Raw genomic sequence first — 17,970 nt, forward strand, 5'->3', positions numbered from 1 at the left:
CAGTAATGCAGCCTGAATATGCCCTTCTTTGGTCCACTTGAATTTTTTTGAATTGAGATCTACTTTCTCTACAATATTGTGTTAGTTTCTGCTGTTCGGTGAAGTGAATTAGCTCTGTGTATAGTCCACTTGCGTTTATTATTCCTTTTTCCTAGAATGTTCTTTCCTCAGATATCTACTCAACTCATACCCCCACTTTCTTTAAGTCTTAATATCATTTCTTCAGTGAAACCTTCTCTGACTACCCAATCAAAAACCAGAGCCTCTCTCCACTCTTCTTTCTTTAGATTCATTTTCATAAATGACAGTTATTTCAGAAGCATTGTGATCATCCCCATACTTATGAGATATATGTATATTGCTGGAGTAATTATAAACTCTAACTCTGTGATGCAATAAAACTTGTACTTCTGTAATATCTCAGTAACCTAGTCCTTAGGGAATTGAGCTTTCTTTCTGAATTGAAATTGCTTGTAAACAAGGTTATAGAATGTCTGATCTTTTTGATTTGGGGTAAGTTGCAGTATCAGTGGCTAAGGGTAAAATAGCAGCACTGTTTCAAGTATAGCTCTCTGGAGGAAAAGCAGAAATGAATTTCTCTTTAAACGGAAGAGAACATTCCTAGTGCTGGTCTTTGAAACTCAGGAATCTTGGGAGAGAGGAGCTACCTCAGCTTAACAACCTCTCTGTATGTGTTAGTCCACCCAGGCCACCAAAACAAAATATCATAGACTGGCTGACTTACTTAACAGAAATTTGTTTTCTCACATTTCTGGAAACTGAAAGTCCAAGATCAAGGTATTACTAACAGAATTAATGTCTGGTAGAGGCTCTGCTCTTGACTTGCAGATGGCTGCCTTCTGGCTGTGAGCTCTTCTTTATACCCACGTAGAGGGAGCTCATGTCTCTTCTTGTAAGGACAGTAATTCTGTCGGATTAGGGCCCCATCCTTATGACCCCATTTAGCCTCAGTTACTTCCTTACTCCAAATTCAGCAACACGGGTGTCCTGGACTTCACTGTAGGAATTTTGGAAGGAAACATACATTCAATGCATGACATGCTGCATCCCAAACTATTTCTGTTTCTGAGTTTAGTTAATTAAACTGTTTGAGAATCTTTCCATAGGCACTATGCTAGGTACCAGGGAGACCAAAGTGAATTATTCCATGCTCAAGAATGTAATAATTTAGTGAGGGAAATAAATGTGGATACAACTAACTAATATGATCAATGTTTTTTCTAAGTTTGAAGGTGACTAGAAATTTTCTAGGCAGATTTATGTAGAAAGGGATGTAAAAGCAAAGAGGGTAGCATGAGCAAAGGGTAGTGTATTCGGGAAATGATGAGCAGATCAATGTGGACATTGTGTGGAGTGAAGTAGGGGGCGAGGGACTCAAACTTAAAATATGAAACTCCTTTGTAGTGTTTGTCTTCCCTAATGGTGTCACAGCTTATCTGAAAAAGTAGAAAGACAATGAAGAATAATGAAGAGACTAGGAATGATTGCCACTTATAACCTACAGAGGAGACTGATAATACAAATAAAGTACACTAGAACAAAGCATGTAATTAGTGAGATTATTTTAAGGGAACAGAATTTCCATACACATTGAACTGAGTATATATGCTTAGTGTCATATTTGAGAATCAGGGTGAAATTTTAAAATCCATGAGGTGGGAAAAATGTTGCAATCACAACTTCAAATAAGGAAAGATATTAGATTAAAAATCTTTGGTTTTCTCCATTGTTTCTATGTAAAATTTGTGAAACTGTGCATTTTTTTCATGTAAATATTTAAAAGTCACTGTTCACTTCCCATCAAGATAGAGGAACAGAGAGTGGATTTACCCTTTTACCTGAAACAACAACAAAAACAGACAAAATACATGAAACAGTGGTTTGCAAGATACTGAGCATGAGGCATTCAAAGAAACTAATGCCTGATAGATGAGAAACAAAAGGAAATGATCCCAACGAATACTGCAGATTACTATTGTAAGAGAATTTCTGGATCACTGCACAGAATTACAGCTAATCAGTCAACAAGTGGACTCACACACACACAAACCCTCAATTCATCCAAAAGAAGACAGAAAAAAAGGAAAAGGGAAAGAAAGAAGAATAGATGGGACAAATAGAAAACTGACAGCAACATGAGTGACATAAACTTAATTCCATGAGTAGCACTGGTCAAAAGAAAGAGGGGCTGACTTCAGAGTATACGCTCTCCAGGAATTAAAAAAAGCCATTTCTCAATGGTAAAGGAGTCAATTCATCAAGAGGACTGTCAGAATACTAAATGTATGTACCAAAGACACAGCAACTTCAAGATATATGAAGCAAAACACAGGTACAATTGGAAGGAGAAATAGGCAAATCCACATATACAGTTGGAGATTTGAATACTTCGTTCTCAATAATTGATAGAAGGAATAGACTGAAAATAAGCATGAATATTGAACACCCAAGCAACACTATCAGTCAATTTGATCTAATTGATTATGGAGTATTCCAACCAATAACATTCTAATACACTTCCTTCTCATTTGTATACAAGAACATTTATCAGGAAAGACCATATTCTGTGCCGTCAAAACAAGTCTCAATAATTATTTTAAAAGGGTTCCAGTCATGGAGAGTATGTCCTTTCACTATAATGGAATTATGATAGAAATCAATAATAGAAAACTTCGTGGAGAATCCCCCAATATTTGGAAATTTAAAAATATACTTCTGAACAAGCCATGGATCAAAGAAGAAATCAAAAGGGATTTAAAAAGTAATTTAGACAAAATGAAAATACAGCAGTTCAGAATGTGTAGGATGCCACTAAAGTAGTATTTAAGGGGAAATTTATAACCTTAAATGCCTGTACTGAAAAAGAAGAGAGATCTCAAATCAGTGACCTCAACTTTCACCTTAAGAAACTAGAAAAAGAAGAGCAAATTAAACCAAAATAAGGAAATGAAAGATAGTAATAAAGAGCAGAGAGCAATCATATAGAAAATAGAAACGCAGTAGAGAAACTCAGAATTCATTCCTTGAGAAGATCAATGATATTGATACATCTCTACCCAGGATTGTGTGTTGAGTAATTTTGTACTGTATCCTGGACATAGGAATGTTATGGCATAGAGAATTTGGATTCTCTTATAAACCAAATGATCTGTCTCTGATAGATCATACTCTGTTTACTGGAGAATTGGGGATTAAATGGAAATACATTTATACAAACATCAAAGATTTTAAATTGGAATGTAAGTATAGTACTAAACTATCTCAAAACTGTGGTTTTCCAGGAAAAAAATGCCCTTTTTGCTTTGAGTCTTTCTCATGAAATCCTCCTAACCTGTGCCCTTGGCTTTTCCTGGTGAAACACATCCCTTTCTTTGAGAACAACCATCTAACCCCAGCACAACCTTGACTCGAGATGCTTTGCTCAATTTCGGGACATGTGGCATTTCCAGGGATTCTCCAAAACAGAAACTGCATACTGACCACCTGTGGTCTAGACTCAGTCCAGAGAGGGGCTGTGCTTGGTTTTGCACAGTATGTTTTAAAAATTAGCATTTGTTGCTAATATATAACAGATAAATGGTAACCCAGGGCCACATTTCTCCTTAGGCTTTTTACTTAGGCTCCCCATGGAGTGTTTTTACACAGATTGCCTCATTTAATCTTCACAGCAATTCTTTTTCAGTAGCTTTCACCATCATCACCAGCACGTGTAAGGAGACTGAGTCTCTGAAAAGTTAAGTAATCAAGTTCCTGTAGCTAGTAAGTGGAGGACTGGTGTTTAAACAGAAATATATTGAGATTATTCTAAACTCTGTCTTTATAACATCAAAGCAAGGTTATTTTTATCTTTCATTTCAGTTGAAAAATCAACATCCTATAATATTATATAATGATAGCTACAGAGCTCCAGGTGACAAATTTATCACATTATTTAAATTGTGCAGGGTTAAAATTTTCATTCATCTGTAAATTTTCCCTAAATTTCTTAAGGCTGGATTTAACATAAACGGCTTTCTCATTTCTAAAATGTTGACATTTGCTGTTTGTACTGTCCAAATAAGTTACTAATTAGTAATTGAGAAATCTATTCATTTTAGCACTCTTTTCCTATTTATTTAAATACTTTAACATGTTTCCCTTCCATGAAAACAACAGCTGATCACTGCCATAAAACAAGGATAGGCATTGATGTCTTTATGTTTTCTAAAGGAACACAGAACTTAAACTTTACTTTGAATAAAAATTGTTCATGATTTAGAAAACAATTTATATCTTTCATCAAGAAACAAATGTCTCTTCCCTGCAAAGATAGACTTGTATATTCTAGCTTAATAAATATTTACTTTTTGTCTGAATAGATTAGATTCTTTAATCCCAGACTGTTTGTGTCTATCTAAATAGTATTGTTATCAGACTAGAGCTAGTATTTCCAGTTTTCCACACATAGACTATTTGACGAATAATTAAATACATCTCTTATATGAAAGTCACCTGGAATTAAATGCTAACTTATTCTTTGGGAACATTTATGGTATAGGTCATATACCTTACTCAACCAAAAGTGAAGTATTAACCTCCCCCACTTTAGCTTAAATTTTAAAAGAAATTAAACAGGTTCATTTTTTAAAATAAAGTATCTTTTCCCCAAAGCTTTCATTTTTAACTGGGCACTGTCCAAGAAAATTAGAATCAGAGACACTCTTTGTATGTCTGCAGTGAATATTGGTCAAATACCCTTATCAGTTGTAGTTACAGTTCAGTGAAAAATCCCTGTGTGGCCCAAAGATACCAAGCCTCAGATTTTAGGTACTTGTAGCAAAGTATAGTTTTGTACATGAATACATTGACATTGTTATGGAATAGAAGGAGCACTGGAGTAGGAACCAAAGAGACCAGAATTATTCTCTCTCTCAGAATCCTGTGTGACCTTGGTCAAGTTACGTATCTCTTCTTTTGTTTTTCCTCAAAGCCCAAAGGAGGGAGCTGGATTGTATCTTTGTGATCACTAATCTAATGTTCCATTGCCTTTCACTGTGCTGTAACAAGATTGCGTTGTACAAAATATCTCCCAAGAATGGGTTTTAACTATAGCTACAGGACCAGCAGAGGGAGCACAAAGCATGAATTTATGTCTGGATCTTGGGAAAATTGGAGGGGGGGCGGTGGTGGGGACAGAGGTTATATGGTTAAACATTAACCACAGTTCTTAAAGCAGAAGATTGTGTTTTATCAGGTTATGTTCAGCTTGATTTGAGCTATAATTTTGTCTTGAAATGGTGGCATTTTTACAACAATGGACAGAATTCTACCTCTGTAATTACTGGTAGTTATAATAAAGAGCTGTGTTCTAAAACGACATTTAATAATGGTTACTTGTGAGGATTACTATGGTTTATGTTCTGTATTGTTAAATAGATTTTAATTTAAAAAATCATAATTTTTATCATATCAAATATTCTGGTTGATACTGTAATAACTCTGCTGTTTGAAATTAACCCAGAACTAAAAGAGACTGTGACTACAAGTATTACAGGCTTTTAAAAGTTCTGTGTATGTGGTACCACAGTTATCCCTGGAACTATGGATTTCCACGTATTTTCCAGATAACAAAAGCATGTTTCACAAAAGTACTACCTTAAAATGGTTTAAAAGCATTTCAGAGAAGAGATGTTGCTATTGTAGGGTTTCTCAAGTTTTCAGCTACAGGGCATGTGCACATTTGAGTCTTTTTCTTGTTTTCATTGCTGTGAGCATAGACTGTTGTGCTGAAGAGTAATGGAATTCTAAGAGTGCGCCTACTTTGGTGTCAAAACTCTTTTTTGTTTTATAATTACACTGTTAAACATTTTGGGAAACCATCGTGGCTTTCTCTTCTTCGTTAATTTTATTATTTGGAAGTTTTAGCTGAGGAAGCCAGTAGTTTATCTTGTTGATAATTGTGTTAAATCAGACTAATGAGACTTTCGAGTTCAGTTCACAACTTTCCTTTGGCCATCAATAAACCATTTCTTGCATGGAAATCTTTCTACATTTGTGATTTGAGTCTGTCTCTAAAGGTGGGAATGGAGCCTCCCCCTCTCCTAGAGGAGGGTTTCTTATTAAGTTCCTGTGAATTTATATTTGATTTCTTGGTGATTTCTAAAAAAGTTTTTCTAAACTTTAACTCAAAGTATATTTTATCCACCACCAATCAGTCAATATTTTTGACTAAAAGGATATTTTTCCTAAAAGGAAAGTAGAGTAGGGAATAACTAAGTCTCTTTGTAATTAAAGGAGGCATTGAAAAGGAGTTGGGAAAAAAAGAGGAATGGAATGGACATCTCTGTCCTTGAAACTGTGCTCAGGGAAGAAATGGAATAAATATACAAGCAAAAGATAAAGAAAGATGTGTGTTACAATGTGTAGAACAAGTATAAATTAGTAACTAAGTACACAAGGACTGAAAGGAAGTAAAATAAGAGGATAGAGTTTTTACAGGTCTTAAGATTTTTAATAGTAATGAGGCTAACAGATGTTGAAAAAAGGCATTTACCAGTAAAGACCTATAATTCCAATTAAGACTTCCTGTTCCTATAGCCCTCCCAAAGACTAATTGTATTTGCTAAATTGAGATGAAGGGCTAACCAGAAAGAAATCCTGAAGTTCTAGTTGAGATCCTTGAATTAAGGGTCTACCAACCATCTTCCTGATAAATGGGTTGTAAGAGGAGGTATTCTGCATCATTTTCTAAATAGAGTTATTAATGTCATGTTTCCTTTGCCTATCTTTGTAAAATCTTACATAGAGTAAACATACTTTATTTCGTTGGTTTCCCCTGAGAGGAAATTTCTTTACACTTAGGAAGTGCCTTACGATTTGTGATAATAACTTATAAACTGTTCATCCTGGCTCCTCTTGTGTTCACTATGAGATAATCTCTCTTTTCAAGTGAATGTTCTCATTAGCTATCATTTCAATCCTAATTGTTGCCATAAATTAGTGACATTGTGCTACAAAACTTTTATTTTTAAGTGGATCTGCTTAGTGTGCAGTTTTTCAAGGGACTAAGAAAGGGTAGCAGAGAAAGACAGTCTGATTTGTGTCAAGTCAGAAGATGCATTTCTATTCTTTGTAGAATATTTTTGTATTTTTTAACAGAGAAGAGAAAATACCACAGAACTTCTAATAAAACTTGATATCTTTAGAATTATTAGGGTGGTACAAAAGTAACTCGTTTCAGACCTTGAATTTTAAAAAATTATAACTAGGTTCAAACACATCTTTATTAATCAAAATAGTAACCATTACAATCAACACACTTTTGCCAACAAGAAATAGTTTGTTTATTCCTGTAGCATAAAGATCTGTGCTTCAGGATTGGACAAACTCTTGGAAAGCGTTTTCTCCCTCCTGCTGGTTGTGGAAGCATTTTCCCTGCAAAAAGTTGTTGAGATGCTTGAAGAAGTAGTAGTTGGTTGTCGAGAGGTTGGGTGAATATGGCAGATGAGGCAAAACTTTGTAGTCCAATTTATTCAGCTTTTGAAGAGTTGGTTGTGCGATATATGGTTGGGCGCTGTCGTGGAGAAGAGTTGGGCCCTTTCTGTTGACCAGTGCCGGCTGCAGGATGCAGTTTTCAATGCATCTCATTAATTTGCTGAGCATCTTCTCAGATGTACTGGTTTCACCAGGATTCAGAAAGCTGTAGTGGATCAGATGGTCAGTAGGCCACCAAACAGTGACCATGACCTTTTTGGTACAAGTTTGGCTTTGGGAAGTGCTTTGAAGCTGCTTCTCAGTCCAGCTGAGCTGGTCATTGCCGGTTGTCATATAAAATCCACTTTTCATCCCACGTCACAACCTGATTAAGAAATGGTTCCTTGTTGCGTAGAATAAGAGATGACTCTTCGAAATGACAATTTTGATTTGCAGTCAGCTCATGAGGCACCCACTTACCAAGCTTTTTCAGCTTTCCAATTTGCTTCAAATGCCGTAAGACCATAGAACGGTCAATGTTGAGTCCTTTGGCAACTTGTGTAGTTTGTAAAAGGATCAGCTTCGAGGACTGCTCCCAGTTGGTCGTTGTCGCTTCTGACGGCTGGCCACTGCTCTCCTCGTCTTCAAGGCTCCTGTCTCCTTTGCAAAAACTTTTTGAGCCACCACTGCACTAGACATTCATAGTAGTTCCCGGGCCAAATATGTTGTTGATGTTGCGAGTTGCCTCCACTGCTTTATGACCCATTTTGAACTCAAATTTAAAAAACCACCTGAATTTGCTTTTTGTCTAACATCATTTCTAGAGTCTAAAATTAATATAAAATAAAAAGCAAGTAATGAGTCATTAGCAAAAATAACATAAAGCACGAAATGCACGTTAAAATGATGTATAATATAACCATATTTACTTCAGAATGTATTCCAGTATCACATGGCAAAGTTCAAGAGTGTAAAACCTCAATTACTTTTTCTCCAACCTAATACATACTAATTACAAAATACCTTGTGTCTTGCATTGTGCTTGGGTTTATATAAGGATACACATTTTTAAGTATGTTATCCGTGAAAGAAGTATAAGCAAGTAAGTGAAGACTAGGGATAAAGTTTTTCTTTTCAGATAAATCAAATTACCAGTTTTTAAATGTAGTTAGATCATTCTTACTCATAAGCATTTCTGACCAAATTTAGTCACAACTGGAAAAATCTGCTTAAGAAAACAACGCTTCTGCATTATGTCCCCTTATTATATGTCTTCCACTGAATTACTTTAAAGGTTAAAAACATAAAAGAAGTTTTGCATGCTTGTCTTTGTGAAAAATAAAATTGTTTTTAAGCTAATGATAGGTTCTCTTATTTCATGCCTTATTTTATTTTTTACTGTAGTTATCAGGTCATGTATTTTATCCATTATTTTAAAAATATTTTTACTTATAATAACTCATGTAACATTATTTTAAAAGTTGTTAGTTATCTCTCCATTTTCTTTCTGTTTCCTCCCTGTGTTGTCTCTGTAATCAGGAAAATTCAGTTCCTGAGTGTCAAGCATTTTTTGAAAGAAGTATTGTTTAGTTGAATACTTGGTTGTGTTGCCTGACATGCACACAGTGCCAGTTATACTGGACGTTGTGACCATAATTTCAAGTTCTTTCCAAGATACCTGGTGTGTTTTTATGGCAAAGAGATTGGATTCTCTAGTTCCAATTCAGGATGTGCCCTTGCTTTTTAGATTTTTATACATGAGTGTCTTTGTATCTTTTGCTTTCACTTCAGAGTGTTAGCAGATGAGTTATTGCATTTTCCTTAGAGTGTTGAACCAGGGAGCAGTATAGACTTGATGGCATTTCAGTGTGGACCAACACATCTGTTCTACTAGTCCACTAAACATTTGCCTTTTAACAAGCCTTACTTGACAGTCAGCAAGCTGGTGATACCGAGGTTTCTTATTTTGTATTCTACCTTCTTCTTCTTTTTCTAAATTTGGCTGAGCCAGTTCCTAGCTGTGGCATGCAGGCTCTAGTTCCCCAACCAGGGATCGAACCCAGCACCCCCATTCCCCGCCTGCCCCCCCCCACCCCCCACCCCCCGCCTCCTGCATCTTAACCCCCATCTTAACCACTGGACCATCAGGGAAGTCCCTGCATTCTCCCTTCTGTACCATAAAAATCAATGCCATTTTAGCACTTGTCCAAGATGAAAGAATTTTAAGCTAGTTACTTTATACCTAAAATAATGCTTATGGTTATTAAGTCACGTGGAAAATTCTGAAAGAGATGGGAATACCAGACCACCTAATCTGCCTCTTGAGAAATTTGTATGCAGGTCAGGAAGCAACAGTTAGAACTGGACATGGAACAACGGACTGGTTCCAAATAGGAAAAGGAGTTCGTCAAGGCTGTATATTGTCACCCTGTTTATTTAACTTGTATGCAAAGTACATCATGAGAAATGCTGGACTGGAAGAAACACAAGCTGGAATCAAGATTGCCGGGAGAAATATCAATCACCTCAGATATGCAGATGACACCACCCTTATGGCAGAAAGTGAAGAGGAACTCAAAAGCCTCTTGATGAAAGTGAAAGTGGAGAGTGAAAAAGTTGGCTTAAAGCTCAACATTCAGAAAACGAAAATCATGGCATCTGGTCCCATCACTTCATGGGAAATAGATGGAGAAACAATGGAAACAGTGTCAGACTTTATTTTTCTGGGCTCCAAAATCACTACAGATGGTGACTGCAGCCATGAAATTAAAAGACGCTTACTCCTTGGAAGGAAAGTTATGACCAACGTAGACAGCATATTCAAAAGCAGAGACATTACTTTGCCCACAAAGGTTCGTCTTGTCAAGGCTATGGTTTTTCCTGTGGTCATGTATGGATGTGAGAGTTGGACTGTGAAGAAGGCTGAGCACCAAAGAATTGATGCTTTTGAACTGTGGTGATGGAGAAGACTCTTGAGAGTCCCTTGGACTGCAAGGAGATCCAACCAGTCCATTCTGAAGGAGATCAGCCCTGGGATTTCTTTGGAAGGAATGATGCTAAAGCTGAAACTCCAGTACTTTGGCCACCTCATGCGGAGAGTTGACTCATTGGAAGAGACTCTGATGCTGGGAGGGATTGGGGGCAGGAGGAGAAGGGGATGACAGAGGATGAGATGGCTGGATGGCATCACTGACTCGATGAACGTGAGTCTCAGTGAACTCCGGGAGTTGGTGAGGGACAGGGAGGCCTGGCGTGCTGTGATTCATGGGGTCGCAAAGAGTCGGACACGACTGAGTGACTGATCTGATCTGATCTGATGTGTGAATGAGTGGGCAGTTTGCTCTAACCTTGCTTCTTTTTGTAAATGTCAGTGTTTTTAGCAAACATAATTGTGTAGTTAGTTGTTTTCTTCATCTTAATTTTAAGTCCTTAAAAATAAGATTTTTATGTTCTAAAAATAAACAAAGACCTCTTGTTTCCAATTTTGTAAGGCAGGATTATGGATGTCTTTGCAGTTTCTTTTACTGGAGTAAGAAAGATAGAAGAGAAATAGAAAGACATTATTAGTAGCAAACATATTTGGACCCTGTTTTATGCAAAGCACTGTAAAAAGATCTTCAATCAAAGCTGTACATGAACTTAGCATTTGGGAGAAAAACCATATTTACAGTACATGTATGTATTTTACATACGTGTGTAGGTGCATGGTTTAATAGCATAAAGCAGCATATTAAAATAAATAAGTAGGAGTACATAATTTGATAAAGAGGAAAAGCCTGCCTGCTAAGGTCGTTTTTTAAAATACCATTTCTATTATATTTTGCAAGTATCAATACAAAGGGACACATTTTATGAAATGAATTTGTTCTAGTCTTCAAAGACTTTGGGTCTTTAATCACTCATAGGTGTTTAATGCTCGGATTTCCTCCATATTTATTAGAACCATTTCTCCCTCAGCCTTTCCCCCAACCTCTGACTTGGTCTGACTGTCTTTGGCAAAGGCTACTGAATCTTGTCTTTGGCAATCATTGCTCTGCTCAACTTTCTCTGGATAGACGGAGGGATTTTTCATGAGAAGCAGAAAAGTGGAACGAAGAAGAAAAACATTGTGTGAACAGACCAATATTTCAAAAGCAATAGTTACTATCTTCCACTCCCCTACAGATAGGTTCATCTGCATGCACAACCTCCAAGGTCCTCTACCCCACACTCCCAGTACAGGTCAGCAGTCATTTCACACTGCATCAGTAGTCAATCTTTGCATGATTATAACCAGATATTTTTTCATGGATGATCCATATAGTATAAAATGGTAATAATTACTTCCTTAGAAAAATGTCTTTAATCTTTAGAATAAAATTTTGGCAGGGTTTAAAATTCTATGTTTGGTGTCGTTTTCACTCTGCGTATAGAAGGCATGGCTCATTGCTTTGTAGTTCTTAAGACGTCTAATGCCATACTAATTCTTGACAGTTTGTACGCGGTCCTCTCTCCCTTTCTCTCTCTCAGTTTTTATGAATTTTTTTGTCTTCAGTGTTTTAAAATTCCAGTTGTACACTACTATGCTTCCTCTTTACCTGTTTTCTGGATTCATGGTGAGCTCTTTCAGTTTGGAAATTCATGTTTCTCAGTTTTGAGAACTTTCCTTGGAATAATTATTTAGTAATTTCCTACTTTTCCCTTTCCATTTTCTCTGCTCTTTTAGAACATCCTATGTTAAACTTTGTGGACCAGATCTCTGCCATTTTTCCACTATTTACCATCTCTGTCTTTTCTGTTCCACTTCCTGGGAAAGTTCTTCAAATTTATTTTTCAACTCTTCTGTTGGTTTTTTTCATGTCTACTGTTATATTTACCTTTTCCAAGAGCTCTTTTTTGTTCTTTGATATTCCTTTTTATATGACTTCCTTCTTGCTTCATGGCTGCAATAGATCTCTTTCTTTAGCTTAGTAATTGTAATAATTTGGGGATTTTCATCTTGTCCCTGCCTTTTCTCTGTTTCATCCAGAGAAACTTGTCATTTTAGTGGCTTTTTCTGGTTATCATGGCAGAGTTGATATTTAAAAGCGAGCCACTAAAGAACATATTGGAAGTTCTGTATGTTGGGCTTTGATGGCTGGTGACTTCATTTCAGAGTCCTTCAGCTGAACTAGGTTTCTGGAGAATCTCCAAGTGTCAGTATCTTCAGGTTCTTCTGTCTTTCACTTCTCATTTTCTTTTGTCTTTTTTTTTTTTTTTTTGGCTATACTGTACAGCTTGTTGTTGTTATTCAGTTGCTCAGTGGTGTCTGACCCTTTGTGACCCCATAGACGACTGGAGCACGCCAGGCGTCCCTGTTGTTCACCATCTCCCAGAGCTTGCTCAAACTCCTGTCCGTTGAGTCTGTGATGCCATCCAGCCATCTCATCCTATGTCATCCCTTTCTCCTCCTGCCTTCAGTCTTTCCCAGCATCAGGGTCTTTTCCAATGAGTAGGCTCTTTGAGTCAGCTGGACAAAGTATTGGAGCCTCAGCTTCAGCATCAGTTCTTCCAATGAATATTCAGGGTTGATTTCCTTGAGGATTAACTGGTTTGATCTCCTTGCAGTCCAAGGGACTGTCAAGAGTCTTCTCCAACACCATAGTTTAAAAGCATCAATTCTTCAGCACTCAGCCTTGTTTATGGTTCAACTTGTTACATCCATTCATGACTATTGGAAAAACCATAGCTTTGGCTCGATGGACCTTTGTGGGCAAAGTAATGTCTGTGCATTTTAATACTGTGTCTAGGTTTGTCATAGCTTTTCTTCCAGGGAGCAAGCATCTTTTAATTTCATGGCTGCAGTCACCACCTGCAGTGATTTTGGAGCCCAAGAAAATAAAATCTGGCACTGTTTCCATTGTATCCCCATCTGTTTGCCATGAAGTGATGGGACTGGATGCCATGATCTTAGTTTTTTGAATGTTGAGTTTTAAGCTAACTTTTTCACTCTCTTCTTTCACCTTCATCAAGAGGCTCTTCAGTTCCTCTTCACTTTCTGCCATAAGGGTGGTGTCATCTGCATATCTGAGGTTATTGATATTTCTGCAGTCTTGAGTCCAGCTTGTGCTTCATCCAACCTGGCATTTCTCATGATGTACTCTGCATATAAGTTAAATAAGCAGGGTGACAATATACAGCCTTGATGTACTCCTTTCCCAATTTGGAACCAGTCTGTTGTTCCACAGCCTGTCCTAACTGCTGCTTCTTCATCTGCGTATAGGTTTCACAGGACACAGGTAATATGGTTTGATATTCCCATCTCTTTAAGAAGTTCCCCCAGTTTTTTGTGATCTGCACTGTCAAAGGCTTTAGCATAGTCAGTGAAGCAGAAGTAGATGTTTTTCTGGAATTCCCTTACTTTTTCTAGGATCCAGTGGATGTTGGCAGTTTGATCTCTGGTTCCTCTGCTTTTTCTAAATCCAGAGCTTGTACATCTGGACGTTCTCGCTTCACGTATGGTTGAAGCCTAGCTTGAAGGATTTTGAGCACAGCTTGTGGGATCTTAGTTCCCTAAAAAGGTAGTGAACCCAGGCCAACGGCAGTGCAAGTGCTGAGTCTCAAACAGTGGACTGCCGGGAAAATTTCCCACTTTTTACTTTTTCTTAAGTAATTTGTCAGTAATTTTCCTGAGTTTATAAACTACACTTGATAGCATTTTCTGAGCTGATTGGGGGATGAAGCCAAAGATTTCAGTGTTCAGCATCTAGGTTTTTACCTAATTACTTTCAATATAGTACTCCCATTGTCACTTGGGCCTTATATCCCTAAGTCCACAGTCTGCCTGCTTCATCCTTTGGAGAGTGAACACCGCCATTCTTTTGCCAGGATGGAGGTAGGCACTTATTGAACTAAATATGGAAGGAGAGGGAATGCAAAGTCTGACTTTTTCAATTTTTGAAATTAATTAATTTTTTGTTGCACTGGGTCTTCATTGCTGAATGGGGGCTACTCTGTAGTTGCGGTGCACAGGCTTCTCAATGCGATGGCTTCTCGTGGCAGAGCACAGGCTGTAGGTGCACGGGCTTCAGTAGTTCCCAGCATATGGGCTCAGTAGTTGTGGCTCATGGGAAGTCTGACTTTTTAATCCAGACTTTCAGTCACCTGTGTTGGGCCTCATCTGCATCCTCCTTTAAGCTTAATATCATTTGGTCTTCCTTCACTTCTAGCTTAGGTTTCAGCTTTTTCTTTCTAGTCCCTCTTCCACTCTCTATGTATACTAGTCCCTGAGTTTTCTCATCTGTTGCCATGGCTTTAGTTTTTGATTGTATGTTTATTGTTCTCAGATGCATATCTCTAACCTGCATCTCTTTCCTGAAGCAGACTCATCTTGCAAATGTGTACTTGAAACTTTCACTTGGATAATGAATAGGGATCACAAACTTAGCAGATCTAAAAAGGAATGCCCAAAGGTCCCCCTGGAACTACCCCCCACCCCAGCGGACCGTCTCCCATCTCAGACAGTGATACACCTACCTTTCCATTTGCTTCTGCTAAAAACTTGGATCATATCCTTGACTCTTCTCTTTCACCTCAAGTCCAGTCTGGCAACAAATCCTGTTGGCTTTGGCTTCAGCTTGGTGTGTATACCAAGGAGAGATATTGGAGGATTACTCTTAGGAGAAACTGAAGAGTGCTAAGACAACTGTGTTTCTAGGCAAATGGCAGAGAATGCTTGTTTGTTTGTTTGTTTTTAGTGCAGTAAAAATATGGAAAGGAGATATTTGCCTAACCATAAAAATACCAGATATTTCTGTAAAGAATCAGAAGCCAGATAAACTTTGACATTTTAAGCTTAGCAGAAGTACTTTTCAGGGAACTTCTACTTCGTATTTTATTCAGTGAACTAATATTGAATACCTGCTATGCACCAGGCATTGTTCTAGGTACTGGGAATATGTGTGCTCAGTCATGTCCAACTCTCTGTGACCCCATCGGCTGTAGCCTGCCAAGATCCTCTCTTCATGGAATTTTCCAGGCAAGAATACTGGAGTGGGTTGCCATTTGCTCCTCCAAGGGATCTTAAACAAAACAGGTGAAAATCCTGGCCATGGTGGAGTTTACCTACTAGTGCCGGATCAGAAAACTTTTTCTGTAAAGGACTAAGTAAATATTTTAGGCTTGGCACATCGGATTGTATCTGTCATTGTGCCATGAAAACAGCCATAGACAGTATGAATGGATGTGACTGTGAGCCAATAAAATTCTCTTTACAAAAGTAGGTAGTCGAGGAACTCCCTAGCAGTCCAGTGGTTAGGCCTCTGGACTCTCAACTGCCAAGGGCCCAGATTCAATACCTGGTCAGAGAACCAAAATCCCACAAGCTGCACGGACAAAAAACCAAAAAACAAACAAAAAGAAACAGATGGTGGGCTGGATTTGATTTGTGAGCTCTAGTTGGCCAGCCTCTGTTCTAGTGGATGGAAACAGTAACAACATATAAGTAAAGCATATAGTATTTTATAAATTGAGGAATAGTGTAGGAAAACAGGGAGCAGTCGAAGGAAACTAGGGCGTGCCAGGTGTGGGTTATGATAGACCTCAAAGAAGAGATGACATTTGAGCAAAGACTTGAAGATAAGGGAGCAAGCCATTCCAGACTCCAGCACGTGTGAAAAAGGAAACCCTTTGTTTTCAAAGGGAGAATTGTGGAGACTCCACAGGAGACTGTGGAGAATAGCTCACAGAAGAAATGCAGGGAGTGTTGGGAACCTCGGAGACTTGAACTGAGGAGTCAGCACTTCCAGAGCACAGTCTCGGCCTCCCTCCCCTTCTCCTTTTCTCCTGTGACTTTCTGTGTCTGTATGTCTGTGTTGGTGTGTCGTGTCTGTGGTGTCTCTTCTCTTTCACTCTATCAGCTTAGGTTCATTTTCTCCTCTTGCATGTGGATTTTCTCCATGAAGTGAAACCATGATCTTAGGCACCTTACACCTTTACAGTCTTCTAACCAGAGAGGAGCAGCAGTCTTTCTCACCATTCCTAGTTGGGAAAATCTTAGGGAAAGTTTTCAACTGGCTTATCTTAAAGCATGTATCCATTGACCTTTCTTTGTGACCCAGGGGATGGGGTATTACAATTGACTCAGCATGTACCATGGACTCAACTTTTTTCGGGAGAGGCAGTTCTTTTCCTAAAAGAAGTAAGTGGAAGTGAATCGTGCTGGTCAGGAAAAAAAGCCCACCCTAGGTAAGATGATAAAATAGAGTGGTTATGAGTATAGACTCTAAATCAGGTTACTGAGGTATAAATTCTGTCTCTTCCACATATAAGCAGTATAATCCTTGGCAAGCTAGTTTGCCCCTCTAATGCCCTAGTTTCCTCTTGTATATTGTGATGATAACATTGATACCCTCTTCATTAAGCATGTTGTATATTAATTTAGTTAAAAATGTGAAAGATTAAAAAGGTACGTGACATAGAGTACATCTTAAGCAAGTGACAACTTACTGTCATTATTTATCCTCAGCACATAAAAGGATAACCAGTGGGATCTGCCCTAGGAATGTAAGGTTGCATTAACATAACACGATCATTCATTACAGTCTGCTGTATTAGTAGACTTAAACTGTACGGTCATCTTAATAGGTATACGAAAAGCATTTAGTGAAATTCAACACCTATGCGTGATGATAAGAAAATTCGGTTAGCAAGGAATAGAGAGGAATTTCCTCACAGCTAAAGTCATAATTAATGGTAAAAGACTAAACGCATCTTCCCATGGATCAGGAAAATGGCAAGGATATTTGCTTTCATATTTATTGATTATTGTGGTAGAGATCCTAGCCAGTGCAATGACTTGAGAAAAAGAAATGTTAATAATCTAGGTTAGATAAGAAGATCTAAAGCTGTATTTATTCCCATAAAACATGGTCAGATGTTTAAAAATCCTAATGAATCTATAAAAAATCTACTAGAATTAATAAATGAATTTAGCATAAGATAAAAAGTCAGTATAAAATAATAAGTTTACTTTAATATTTTTTGTAATAAACAACCAGAAATTGAGATTTTAGAACAATGCTATTTACAATAGCATAAAAATATGAAATAACTTAAGAATGAACATAGCAAAATCTAGGCAAGATCTATACAATGAAAACTGAAACACTGCTGAAAGAAAGAAGACCAAAATAAACAGTGATCTCATGCTTATGAATCAGAGACTTAGTATTAAGATCCTGAAACTGAACTATACGCTCTAATAATCCTTATCAAAACCCCACCATACTTTTTTGGTAGAAGTTGACAAAGTTGATTCTAAAATATGTATGAATGTACAAAGGACCAAGAATACCCAAAGCAGTTTTGACAAAACTTAAGTTGGAGGATCAAACTCCCTGATTGCAGGATTTACTCTAAATTATAGCTAGAGTAACCAAGACAGTATGTGGTAGACCAGTGGAATAGAATCCAGAAATACATCTGTGCATATATAGTCAGTGAAATTTTGACAAGACTGCCAGGGTAATTCACGGGGTG

The 17,970-nt window shown here is 37.6% G+C and overlaps 1 protein-coding gene across 5 annotated transcripts in view; it reads left to right on the plus strand.

The window, feature by feature from the left end:
• Nucleotides 1-17,970, plus strand: part of DYM (dymeclin) — a 399,581-nt gene that overhangs the window by 239,273 nt on the left and 142,338 nt on the right. The window lies entirely within an intron of this gene.

This window comes from Bubalus bubalis, chromosome 22, assembly GCF_019923935.1.
Source record: "Bubalus bubalis isolate 160015118507 breed Murrah chromosome 22, NDDB_SH_1, whole genome shotgun sequence".
Lineage (NCBI taxonomy): Eukaryota > Metazoa > Chordata > Mammalia > Artiodactyla > Bovidae > Bubalus > Bubalus bubalis.